Genomic DNA, 12,113 nt, shown 5'->3' with positions numbered 1-12,113 from the left:
CTATCATCCCCATCCATAAATCTGTCTAATCCTCTCTTAAAGCTCCCTAATGACTTAGCACTAACAACTTGATTACTGAGTCCGCTCTATTCATTTACCACTTTATTTGAGAACCAATTTCTTCCTATCTCTTTTTTTAAGCCTAAATTTTTCAAGCTTGAACCCGTTATTTCTTGTTCTATCCTGTTATTTCTTGTTATATCCTGAATGGCGGAGTGAAGACCTGTGTATGTGTGTGTGTGTGTGTGTGTGTGTGTGTGTGTGTGTGTGTGTGTGTGTGTGTTGTATCGTGTGATCATTAGAGCAGCCTGCCTCCATCACTAACAATCACATCTCACCACATCACTGCCAATATTTCCCCTGCCCACTACCTCGCGCCTTGTCCTGCCCTATCTAATGATTCCTGAGGGTAAATTAACCTCCTGGGGTGAAAATAGATAAAGAAAATAAATAAATAAGTAAACATAAAAACAGATAAGTAAATAGATAACGATGAAAGAAGAAGAAGAAGAAGAAGAAGAAGAAGAAGAAGGTGATACAAAATACATCCAAATAAAACAAATCAAAATAAAACAGAAAATAAACGAACAAAATAACACGATACACACAGAAATATATCAACCGTCAAAATAAGCTGACAAAAAAAAGAAGGAAAAAAAAAACAGAAGAGAAAATAATAATAATAAAAAAAAAACAGCTGTTGACTCCCGCTCAGTATTACTGTATTATTACTTGCGATTAGTAACTATTGTAATTACGCGGAAGCCTTTGTCACCGCTCAGACAAAAGCACCACGCAACAACAGAACACTGGAAATCCCCCATTATTTGTATAATGTTAATGTTGATTTCTTTGTTATGGTGATGGTACTGTTGGGGAGAGGACGGGGGGTGGGGGTGTCTCGGGATGGGGAGGGGGGTTGCCTTTGGGGGATGTGGGTTTGGGGAAAAGGAGTCTGTGGCTCTGGGTGTGTATTGGGGTGAGTCTTGGTGTGTGTGTGTGTGTGTGTGTGTGTGTGTGTGTGTGTGTGTGTGTGTGAGTAATTAGATGGATGGAAAGATGAATTACTAAATAGATTAACAGGTAGAAAGGCAGATAGATAGACAATTAGTTAGGTAGATAGATGTATATGAATATATTAATGAGTAAATAAATAAATGAATGAATGAATGCATACATACATACATACATACATGCATAGCACATACATATGTAGGCAGATTAACCAATTAACACAAATCAATAAAGACACACAGACTAGTAGACAGAGAAACAGACAGAGACAGACAAAATGTAGAAAGACAGATAGACAGACAGATAATACTAATAGATGTATAACAAAGACATACAAATAAGAAAATGAGAAAATAATGGAAGCTGCGAGAAGTCATCCGGCCTACACATGGCGGTTCCTGCGGTAAGTAAATAAATGAAAATAAGATGTAGGTAAGTGGAGGGGCATAAAGCAAATAAACAATCACTGTATAGAAACACCACCATTACAAACACCATTCTTACCACACACACACACACACACACACACACACACACAAAGAAAATATAGAATAAAGATAAATGAAAGAATAAAAAGGCAAAAAGAAGGGCAATTATTATAGAGAAGCACCATCCTTACACACACACACACACACACACACACACACACAGCAGCTGATCACCGAAGGGACCAGCAAGGAAGCCACACCATGCACGCACTCCCTTCCCTGACGACTAATGGTAAATGCTGCTCAGTCGCACCCGGAAAAGAGACGTTTAGTAGTAGTAGTAGTAGTAGTAGTAGTAGTAGTAGTAGTAGTAGTAGTAGTAGTAGTAGTAGTATATTATTGTCGTCCTCCTTGTTTTTTGCTGTTTTTTTTTCTTCTTATCGTCAAAACAGAAGCTGAATCCCTCTGTAAAATTGCAATTTCTATAGTTTACATACCTCACAGCTGTACTGGACGAGACTCACTGGGAGGAACACACCATTTCCCGGAACATTTCAAGATAACAGTACGGACCCCTCTTTGAAACGTCTCGACTTCTTATCTGCACTGCTTTTAATCGGCCCTTGGAAACGTTACTGGAGTCTTCAAAGGATTTTCCACGCGAGTTTTCAAGGGGGGTTTTCAAGTGAGTTTTCAAGGGAGTTTCCATGATCCCAGTGATAAGATAACAAGAACTCTGCAGCAGGTATGAGATAAGCACCCGTGAAAACCTGACTAATCATCTAGGGGACCTTTGAAAATAGTCTTTATGACAACCCAAAATGTTTGCAAATCCAGCCCCTACATACCCAGCAAAGCAGCACTCATCTCTCCCCTTTATCAGCAAATCATCATCGCCGGCAGCCACGACTCCCCTTCAGTACATTTTGCAGCCCAGAAAACCCCGGGTGGCATGAATACAGCTGTCTGACCAGGCGTGCATGCATAGCTGTATTCATGAATAAATTTCCCGCCACCAGCTGCCCCACCAGTACCCCGGATCAGCTCAGCACACGATCAGTAGAATTCGTTTCCCCCTGTCATGGCGCTGCTAGATAAATAATATGGTGATAGCCTCGCCGCCTCCCGCCACCTGTTGCCCGACTCTCTGGCTCCTGGGATCAGCGGCTCAGGCGTGGGGGAGGGGATGAGTGAGTCGAGCTCCCCGCCACGCCAGCTTGTCACGGGGCAGTCTCAGGCTTTGGCAGTTCATGGAGTTGCTTGTGTTGGGAGTTTGTGGTGTAATGACTCAGCTGTGTCCTGTCCCACCCTTGAGCCTTACTGTAGTGGTCATGATTCAAGAGGAGGGGGGGATGGTATGTGTTTATGATCGGTTGCTGCAGCTACTCTCTCACATACTCACTTACACACACACACACACACACACACACACTGAAAGTAATAAGCCGAGGAAATCTAAAAATGAAAAATCGTGTATACAATATGTTTTTAGCTGTACATGTATCTCTTGAATATGTCTTACTTTCTCCCTAAATTGCCATACAGAAACGCCATATACTTTTCTCCTACACTGTTCTCACTCCACGCATCCATCTCATCCTCTTACACCATCCAGCCGCTCCATCTCTCCACTCGTCCATTCCATCCCAACCGTCCACCTTCATCGTAAGCTTACCTCTCCTCCTCTCCACCACTCCACTCTCACTTCCACAACCCACTAGACTCTCACACTCATCAATTTCTCATCATCATCATCCTCAGCACATTATCAGACAATCTCAAATCATCCCTCGTAATATCTCGCAGCACATTCTCGCCCCACACGCAGCCACGGTAATCAGGCCTCCCTTCCCTGTAAACACCATGCGCGCCCTTTAAGTAGCGCGTCCCCCCTCCTCTCTAATCTTTGGCTTGTCAATGCCCGTCCTGCTGGCATCGATCCCTTATGCTATCACTCCCTTGTGTTGTGAGCTGGTGTAGTTTTAAGCCACCTTGTGTTGTAATGAGTTTCAAGTCTTGTTTTTCGTTTTCTGTTTCTTGTCATTTACTGTTTGCCTACTTAGTGAATTACTTTTTTTTTTCTTTTCTTTATTCATGGCGATTCTTTCCAGTCTCAATATTTTTTTTTTGTCTTTGTTTCTTTCTTTCCTCCTTTTAGTTTCTTTTTTCCTCTCAGTTTATCTGTTTGTCTACTTGCTAAATCATTGTTTTATTATTCCTTTTCTCCATGATAGTGTTTTTTTCAGAATCTCAAACCTTTATTTTTACCTTCCTTCCTTTCTTTCTTTCCGCATTGTTCTCTCTCTCTCTCTCTCTCTCTCTCTCTCTCTCTCTCTCTCTCTCTCTCTCTCTCTCTCTCTCTCTCAACTGAACTATTTACCCACTTACTGAATCACTGTTTTTTTTCCTTCTCCACATGACGGTTCTTTCCAAACATTCCCTTTCCCCTCCCGTCCCTGCCTCACCCACAATCAGTTGACCAAGTGACTTATTCCTTATTCCCACGCAGAAGTCGAACAGTCAAACAGACGGACAGAACAAGCGATACTCCGCCAGACAACGCTTCTTTTCTTTTCCTTCTCTTTTCCTTCTCTTTTAAAGTCTCAGAGCAACAGAAATGAATGTAGAGCAGGACGCCGCCATCAACCAGCCTGCAATCGCCTCCCCCGAGTGGCCGGCGGTTGAAGCCTAACGACCTCCAGGAACGACCCCTGAGTGCTTCGCGAACCTCGCTCAGGGAACCGAAGCAGCGCGAGCCATAACGAAGCTTTTTACGAAATTGACACGCTGGGAATGACGGAGTGAATACTAATGAGTGCTGGGAGTCAGGAGGGAGGGAGGTCAGGAAGGAGCGGGACTGTCTTAGGTGGGTTTGTGGTGATATAGAGTATACGACTTGAGAGTTCATTGCGGCGCGTAAACTAGTCAGTCAATCAGTAAATTAAAAACAGGAAGGAGAATCAACTAATTAATCATTCATTCGGTCAATTAATAACAAGAGGAATCAAACAGTCGGTCATTCAGTTGATAACAGGGAAAACCGATCAGTCAATCGATCAATTAATAGCAATAACCAATCGGTCAGTCAATCAATTAATAACAGAAAGGAAGAATAACCAGTTAGTCATTCAGTTAATAACAGGAAGGAGGACCAATCAGTCAGTCAATAACGGAAGAGAGAGAACATCCTAATCCCATCTTAATGTGAAATACCTAACTGGCACATGGCACTGCTTCGCAAGACACGGAAGGAGAAACCCTCGCCCAGCACGCCATCCCTTATTTTCACACCACCGTTTTCCGTGAGCCCGTCAACAGACTCTCGTGTGAAGGAGATCACAAATAGATCACCTGAACGCGCGACACTGAACGAGCGTATGGAAACGTTCGCGCGAAACAGGGCCTACATGATTTATAGTCTATAACCTTGGTGTGAAAGGGTTGTAACGAGTCAGACACAAGAGAGAACCGCGTCTCATGGCATACCTAAGGACTCACGCCATCACCACTGCCGCAGACTGTGAGCTGAAGTCAGTCAGTTAAAGAATGCAAATTAGCGTCACTCACAACCTGTTCAGAGGTGCTACTGAGTAAGTGAAATCGCGTCCCTCATCCACATATGTACACACACACACACACACACACACACAAGTAAGAGGCTCTTGCAAAACGTCAGCATCTAGGAGTGAGTGAAAAATTTTCAGAATGAACACAAAAGCTTATTCAGCAAGAGTTGACGCATGTATGTAATTGAGATTCTTACTGGAAGACAGCCCTGGAATGCTGAGCTTTAAAGGAAGGTCGGCCGGGAGAAAGTAGGCAGTCATCGTCCGCCACAACAGCAACACGACGCCCAGGAAAGAAACTCAGTAAAATTAACGACAATGGACAGAAGAAGAAGATTCCACGTCGCAACATCACTTAGGCGATAGAAATTAGTTCACACAAACACGTAATGGGGAATAACTAACACTCCGTTGACAGTCACTGAACATTTCGGTGACATGAAAGGTTGTGAGTTGGAAGGAGTGGGTCTCTGGGAATCTTCTTATCCAGGAAAGACTTCACAATTTAGAAAGGCGGGAGGTGAAAGCTGTATTTTGAAAAGGTTGAGTGTTTGCCCTTCGCTGAAACAGGTTGAGTGTAAGCAAACTTCCAAAAGGAGAATGTTGACAGAGAGAGACGGATGTGTTTGACTGGGAGGGATGGGAGCACGTGAGCCAAGCCCTCGAAGACAACAGAAGAGCTCCAGCCAGACCATAAGCCGTCTGAGGGTGAAAGCCAGCAAAATAAGGGATGGAAATCATTAGGGGGAATTTTTACTCTCATAACGGCCTTAAGTCAGTTAGATGGCGGAGGTGAGGAAGGGAAAAGCTCAGAATCGCCTAACTTAGGAAGGTTCGAGCAATGAATTCAACTTTGGAGACGAGGAGACAGCAGCGTCGCGCTCTGGACTGAACGAAAGAGAAAGGAATAAAGGAAAATTGAAAATATTTTGGATACATACCAGAAGTCACGGGAGAAGTTAAGAATTGGTAAGAATGGCGCTTTCTCTTAATGAAAGAAGTTTTGGCAAGTCGTGCAACAATTCTGGTAAGATTCCAGCCAGAAATATAAACGACAGGAGTTTCAAGAGATGGATGTGTATGGTACGCAAGCCAGTGAGTTACTCCCCATCCCTCCAGCATCTTTTATTACATGACGAACAATACGCAGACAACAGTATTCACTCACGCAACGCTGCACAGAGAACACGAAGTACAGCACACAGCAGAAAGACATTCAAGTACAAAAGACAATCGTGAACAAAGAAAAACATTGAAGAAAATTTGGAATGCAAGTCAACATACTTTGAAGCGAAGACTCCAAACCCAACAAGACCAATAAGAAACATTTGAAGAAAGAAAGACACACACGCCAATCCAGAGGTACATCCCGACGTCTCTTTTGATGTGACGGCACGAAAGACTCATGGGTGAACGCGCTTTGAGACGGAGAAAGTTTGTGAAATAAACACTCTTAAGGCAGACAGTCCTCCCCACAATGCCCCACGCGAAGGTGCATGAATCCGGGAGGTATATCTTGTTGTCATTCCACGCAAAGTCATAACAGTGCAGGAAAGTTGAGCAGAAACAAGGAAGCGAGGGTTAAAAAATACAAGAATAAACAAATTTCATATGGCGCAGAATTTAAAAGTACTCGTAGGTTAGCAATGAAGATGATAGAAAATAAAAAGAAGAGTAGAGAACATCAAAGCAAAAATATAATGGTAAAAAGATAAGCCAAAAAAAATCATTGCAATTTAAAAAAGAAAAAAGAAAAAGGGTTATATATAATTATTAGGTGAGTAGACGGCCAGGTGAGACAGATGTATGTGTGTGTGTGTGTGTGTGTGTGTGTGTGTGTGTGTGTGTGTGTGTGTGTGTGTGTGTGTGTGTGTGTGTGTGTGTAATGAACAATAAATCTAAGTTACAAATCAAGGTACGTGAACTTACTTTTCGTCATTCTTCTGCAGGAGTTGGCGTTCCTTGCACTTCTATTTGTTTGTTTGTTTGCTTGTTTGCTTGTTTTTGTTTCTTTTCCCTTCTTTTCTTTTTTTTCACTTTACATTCAACACTATTTTTCATTTTCTCTTTTTCCAACTTTTTTTTTCTCTTTCTCTCTGTCCGTCTGTCTTTTCTCCTTATCCAAGCACGGTGTATATTCTTTCGTCAGTCTTCATTATCATTTCACTAAAACAAGAAAAAAAAAAACAATAATCTCATAACGCGGCACACTTTTCCACATCAAATAATCATTAAAGAAAAAAAAAAAAAAGAAAAAAAATCACTGCATTTCATTGATAACTGTTCGTGCAGGAGGTAGGGGGGAAGTGGGGAGGGTACCGGATCTGCAAGCAAATTGATAAAAAAAAAATGAATAAACAAGCAAAACTATTTAGATGAGTCACTTAAAACTTTGCTACCATTATTCGCTTATTCATCCACTATATTCACTATTCAAATCATCCATTCCTCTTAACAGCGCTAGGAAATAACAGTAAACATAAAAGGCATATAGCATATTCTCTTCATTGTTGTGTAAACACCTCACTAGAAAATAAAGAAAGAGGGAAAGAACGAAAGAAACGAAAAAGAGAGAAAGAAAAAAAAGAAAGAAAGAACGGGAGCACTGAAGAAAGTTAGAAAGGAAGTATTAAAGAAATGAACAAAGGATAAAAGAACAAGAAGAAAGGAAAAGGTAAGAAATAAAGAAAGATAGTTAAGAAAGAAAGAAATAGAAAGAAATAAAGAGAAAAAAACAGGACGAGGAAGAGAAGGAAGAGGGGGAGGAGAGAAAGAGAGAAAGAAACAAGACGAGGAGCCGAGGAGAAAAATAAGAAAAAGAAAGAAAAAGAAAAAATAAAGAAATAACTGACACTGCCATTGAAAAGCACACACGCCATGTCCAAGGAGTATTGTTTAAGTCACGGACACTCCACGGACACGCCTTAGCGACACCTGCGTACATTCACTCTCTTAACCGCTACGTACACATTCCCCTAACCACCATTCAACTCTCCACCGTCCCCCCCCCCCCTGCCACCTAACAAGCCCTTAACACTCAAGAACATTTCCTACCCTACCCTGGTCTACCTAACGATGTACGTATTAACCTTGAGGCAACACGTCCTCTTAACAGCATTTCCAGAGAGAGAGTGTGTGTGTGTGTGTGTGTGTGTGTGTTCAGGTATATAGAATGGTCTGCTACACACACACACACATATACACCCTTTACCAAACTTTCACCAACACACCGTCTATTGTTGCATTTAGGACAAGCCATACACAGCATGACGCTTACAAAGGCACACTAGATATTCAAGCAACAGTTCATGAATAAACCTGATATTCCTGAAAATTCATAACAACAATGCGGTGTTTATACCTGACCCTCCCGTGCTGCCCTGCCAACTCTCCACCACTACCACCAAACACACTGCTTTCCCCAATTGTACATCAACTCGAAGCTTTACTCTACCTGGGGATTAATAGCACGTCCTTCAGTACCTCCTCACCGTCAGGGAACAAGTGGCAGTGTGTGTGGACAGTACCTAAGGCAGCGTGAGGTATCTAACTAGTTCCTTCGTCCACCGCCCCGCACAGCACTGTGACTGTGAGGGGTGATGCAGTGACTGGTGTTTGCTGCGTCCTGCATCCTTCATATTTACGGGACATTTAAATTGGATCAAGATTTAAGAGGTGTCTGTATTATATTCCTGAAATGAATGTAATTGTGTTGTTTTGTTGTTTGCTATTCCAGAAGCGGTGAGATTCGGGCAGTTTCGCCGGCTAGTTGACGACCAACACCCCGCCCCGCCCCTCCCTGGCTGGCCTGGCCTGCTGCTGGCCGGGTGTTCGGAGAGGAAATGCTGCACATTCTTTATCTTAGATAATTCTTTCTTTCTGCAGGCTTCAGTTCAGGTCGTACTGGAAACCTGTACTGGGATGGACTTCCTATCGTGTGTTCTGTTATACGTGTATAATGTCGTACAATTATAGTAATCGTACACATCTTGAATTCATGATTGTGCAATAAGGATATTCTTACAAACTAAGTGTTAGATCCCACGAAGATAATTGGTATCAAGAACTAAAGTAAGGCTTATTAACGTATTACAATAAAGGAATTACTGGGAAAGAAAAGAAAAGAAAAAAAAAATATATATATATATATATATATATATATATATATATATATATATATATATATATATATATATATATATATATATATATATATATATATATATATATATATATATACTCGTATATATATATATATATAAAATCGTAACAGAGGCTATTTCAGGTGTTTTGCTTTCACATTTTCATTTGATCCTCGGGTGAGATATTTTCATGGCGATGGAAAGCGTGCCATATACATTTTCCCTTTTTTAATGAGTGACGGAACGAGTGAATGGCGCTGAATGTATAGTGATCCGGCTTATTATCTGCTCATAAAGATTCATAAGCGACCCGCTTTCAGACAATGCGATGAGGTTTATTCCTCTGAAATTATTATTTAACTTTAAAAATCCATCATATAAATGTGACATTCTAAAATGAAAGCTTCACACATTATTTACTCTCCTCTCTCCTGCTGCCTTACGTCTCTTATCGTCACGATGAACGCCATATTCTCACTGTTAGTTATGAATATCCGCTGCTCGCCTATTTTTTCTGAGACATGAGTGCCTTACCGGAACTGAAATATCTGAAATGCGTGTGTCTCACCATTGCCTGAATGTCTTGAGATGTACAGCGACATGAACCTGTGCTGACTCCTCCACCTGTCCCTGTCTCCCATGATCGCCGTGATTCCACCGCTCCACTGAACGAAGCAAATGCTGCAGGCCACCAATGTCTCTCACTAGCAGGAGGGACGCGCCTCACACTCTGGACTTGGAACAGCTTTTCGGTGATTGCAAGGCTCAGTACACTAATCCTATGGGTCATGAGTTTGGCACAGACTGAGACGCCAGCACCTTGCGGGTCGACGCGTGACTCAGCTCCGCGCCCCGCACCCTGCACCCCACGGCGAGGGTCCGCGATGAAGGAGGCAGAGTAATGGTGCAGAAGATATTGTGGCGGGAAGCAATCTGCAGACGTGCTCTTCCCTCACTACGGCGTCTTGTGAGTGTGTGTGTGTGAGTGTGTGTGTGTACGCGCCACTGTTCCATGCGGCCAGACATTACCACTAACCTGCACATGAGGTGTCAGCGCACGACATCAAGCAGCAGCGGTGTGGCGGACGAGCACTGCAAGGCCGCCGCTGCCACCACCATCCAGCCAGGCAAGAATGATCGCGGGGATGAGTGGAGTCGCCTCAAGTTGTCGCGGTTCTAAGAGGAGGGAGGGATCAAGCCTTGGACTCCCCGCCGCTGCAGCATCAGTAGAGGTCAGCAGCCGCGGCGGTGACCCAGGAGAGATGACACGCGGCTTCACAAGCGGCGGTAATTCCTTCCGCACTGATGATGTACACAGACTGTTACCCCGCAGGCCTTCAGAGGCCCAAGCACTTGGATGAAAGGATCTGCTGATAAAAGACTAAAACTTTTTGTGTTATTTCATTCTGTCAAGAAGTGCATCCAAGCCTCCCGATGTCGTGGGAAGGAAGGCGTGACTTTATGGACTCCTATACCAGCCAGCAGTGTTCAGAGGGAGGCGCTATCACCAGGACTTGACGCCGCCAGGACAAACATGTCGTCCTTCCCTCCGAGAGCTTCTTTCCGAGGGTCGTGCCTCAACCCGACACCGCCAGACTTGTCACTTAACTTATGGCGCGATAAAACTGTCTCTGCTCGACAAATCCCGGTGCTGCGTGTGCCCCGAGGGGAAAAAAGGAGCGACATTCATGAGCCTGACATCGATGCTCTGCCCCGCGAACACCGCCTCCTGCCAACAAGAAATCCCCCTCGCCAGTATGACTGAATGTGACGCCGCCTGCTCGTGTTGCCCGCCTGAATGCCTTGCTCAAAACACTGCCCTAGGACGTCCCCTCAGGTCTCCAACACAACCTTGCCTCTCCCTCGCGTGTTTCTCCTTTTTACACACACACATAGAAGATTAATATTTTTAGAGTTATGAATGTACGGCGAGCAACACGTGCTACGGCTAAAATATTATAAGAAAACATCCTAACCCTTTGATGTACCTTTCCGTGCGCCCAAGCCAAAACTGTGTGGAGTGACGCGACGCTAAACCATCGAGAACACATACACGTGGCCCTTCAAATATTCAGATGCATTCAAAGATAGTAATTGGTATGGCCAAGTATTTGCATTCACAGCCATGCAAGCCCAAAAGGATCCCACAGCTGTATTGATTCAATTTATTCTGCGAATACACACACACACACACACACACACACACACACACACACACACATCATAGCGATGGGTCCTCCCCGGCATGTTGCGTGTACACATCATTAGCAAGTAACATTATCAGTAAACAAGATCATTACAGAGGAGAGAGAGAGAGAGAGAGAGAGAGAGAGAGAGAGAGAGAGAGAGAGAGAGAGAGAGAGAGAGAGAGAGAGAGAGAGAGAGAGAGAGAGAGAGAGAGAGAGAGTATAAGAGTCAGCCAATTAGCTTGTTAATTAATACATTAATTAGCACACTGTTTTTCCCTCGGGAGTACACGTCTACTTTTCATCTTGCAATTCCTTACTTAAAATATTCCACCAGCAGCACACACACACACACACACACACACACACACACACACACACACACACACACACACACACAGATGGAGAGTTATATTGTCTACTGACCACAAGTTCCTGATGTGCAATGCAGATACTGCTAAAACTGCAAAGAAAACAAAGATATACAATAAAAAGATCACTGGCAATTGTAGTCGATTGGAAAACACGACATATTGGAACTGGTAACTAAAACAAATAACACCAATTGTACTTAATGAGAAAAATTTTAACTAAGAAACTGAACTAAAATGAGAGTAACACACACACACACACACACACACACACACACACACACACGTACATACACCTACACTTAAACCCAAACTGCTCCCCCAACAAAGCTAGGGTAGTCTCCGCGCCCCCCGTGATTTCCCCTGAGAGGACGGCAGTGAAGGGAGGAAAATAGGAGCGGGAGTG

At 43.3% G+C, this 12,113-nt stretch overlaps 1 long non-coding RNA gene across 2 annotated transcripts in view; it reads right to left on the bottom strand.

The window, feature by feature from the left end:
• The window catches only part of LOC135105146 (uncharacterized), a 78,577-nt gene extending 69,953 nt beyond the window's left edge, over positions 1-8,624 (bottom strand). The window contains exons 1-2 of one of the 2 annotated variants that reach the window (XR_010270722.1): positions 8,463-8,624; positions 6,938-7,332 (exon numbers count right to left, since the gene is read on the bottom strand). This is a non-coding gene — a long non-coding RNA (uncharacterized LOC135105146). The remainder of the gene's footprint in view (positions 1-6,937; positions 7,333-8,462) is intronic. The other variant, XR_010270723.1, reaches the window with a different exon arrangement.
• Between the last annotated feature and the right edge of the window lie 3,489 nt (positions 8,625-12,113).

This window comes from Scylla paramamosain, chromosome 11 (genome assembly GCF_035594125.1).
Source record: "Scylla paramamosain isolate STU-SP2022 chromosome 11, ASM3559412v1, whole genome shotgun sequence".
Classification (NCBI taxonomy): Eukaryota; Metazoa; Arthropoda; class Malacostraca; order Decapoda; family Portunidae; genus Scylla; species Scylla paramamosain.
This window is presented reverse-complemented; position numbering and strand designations above follow the sequence as displayed.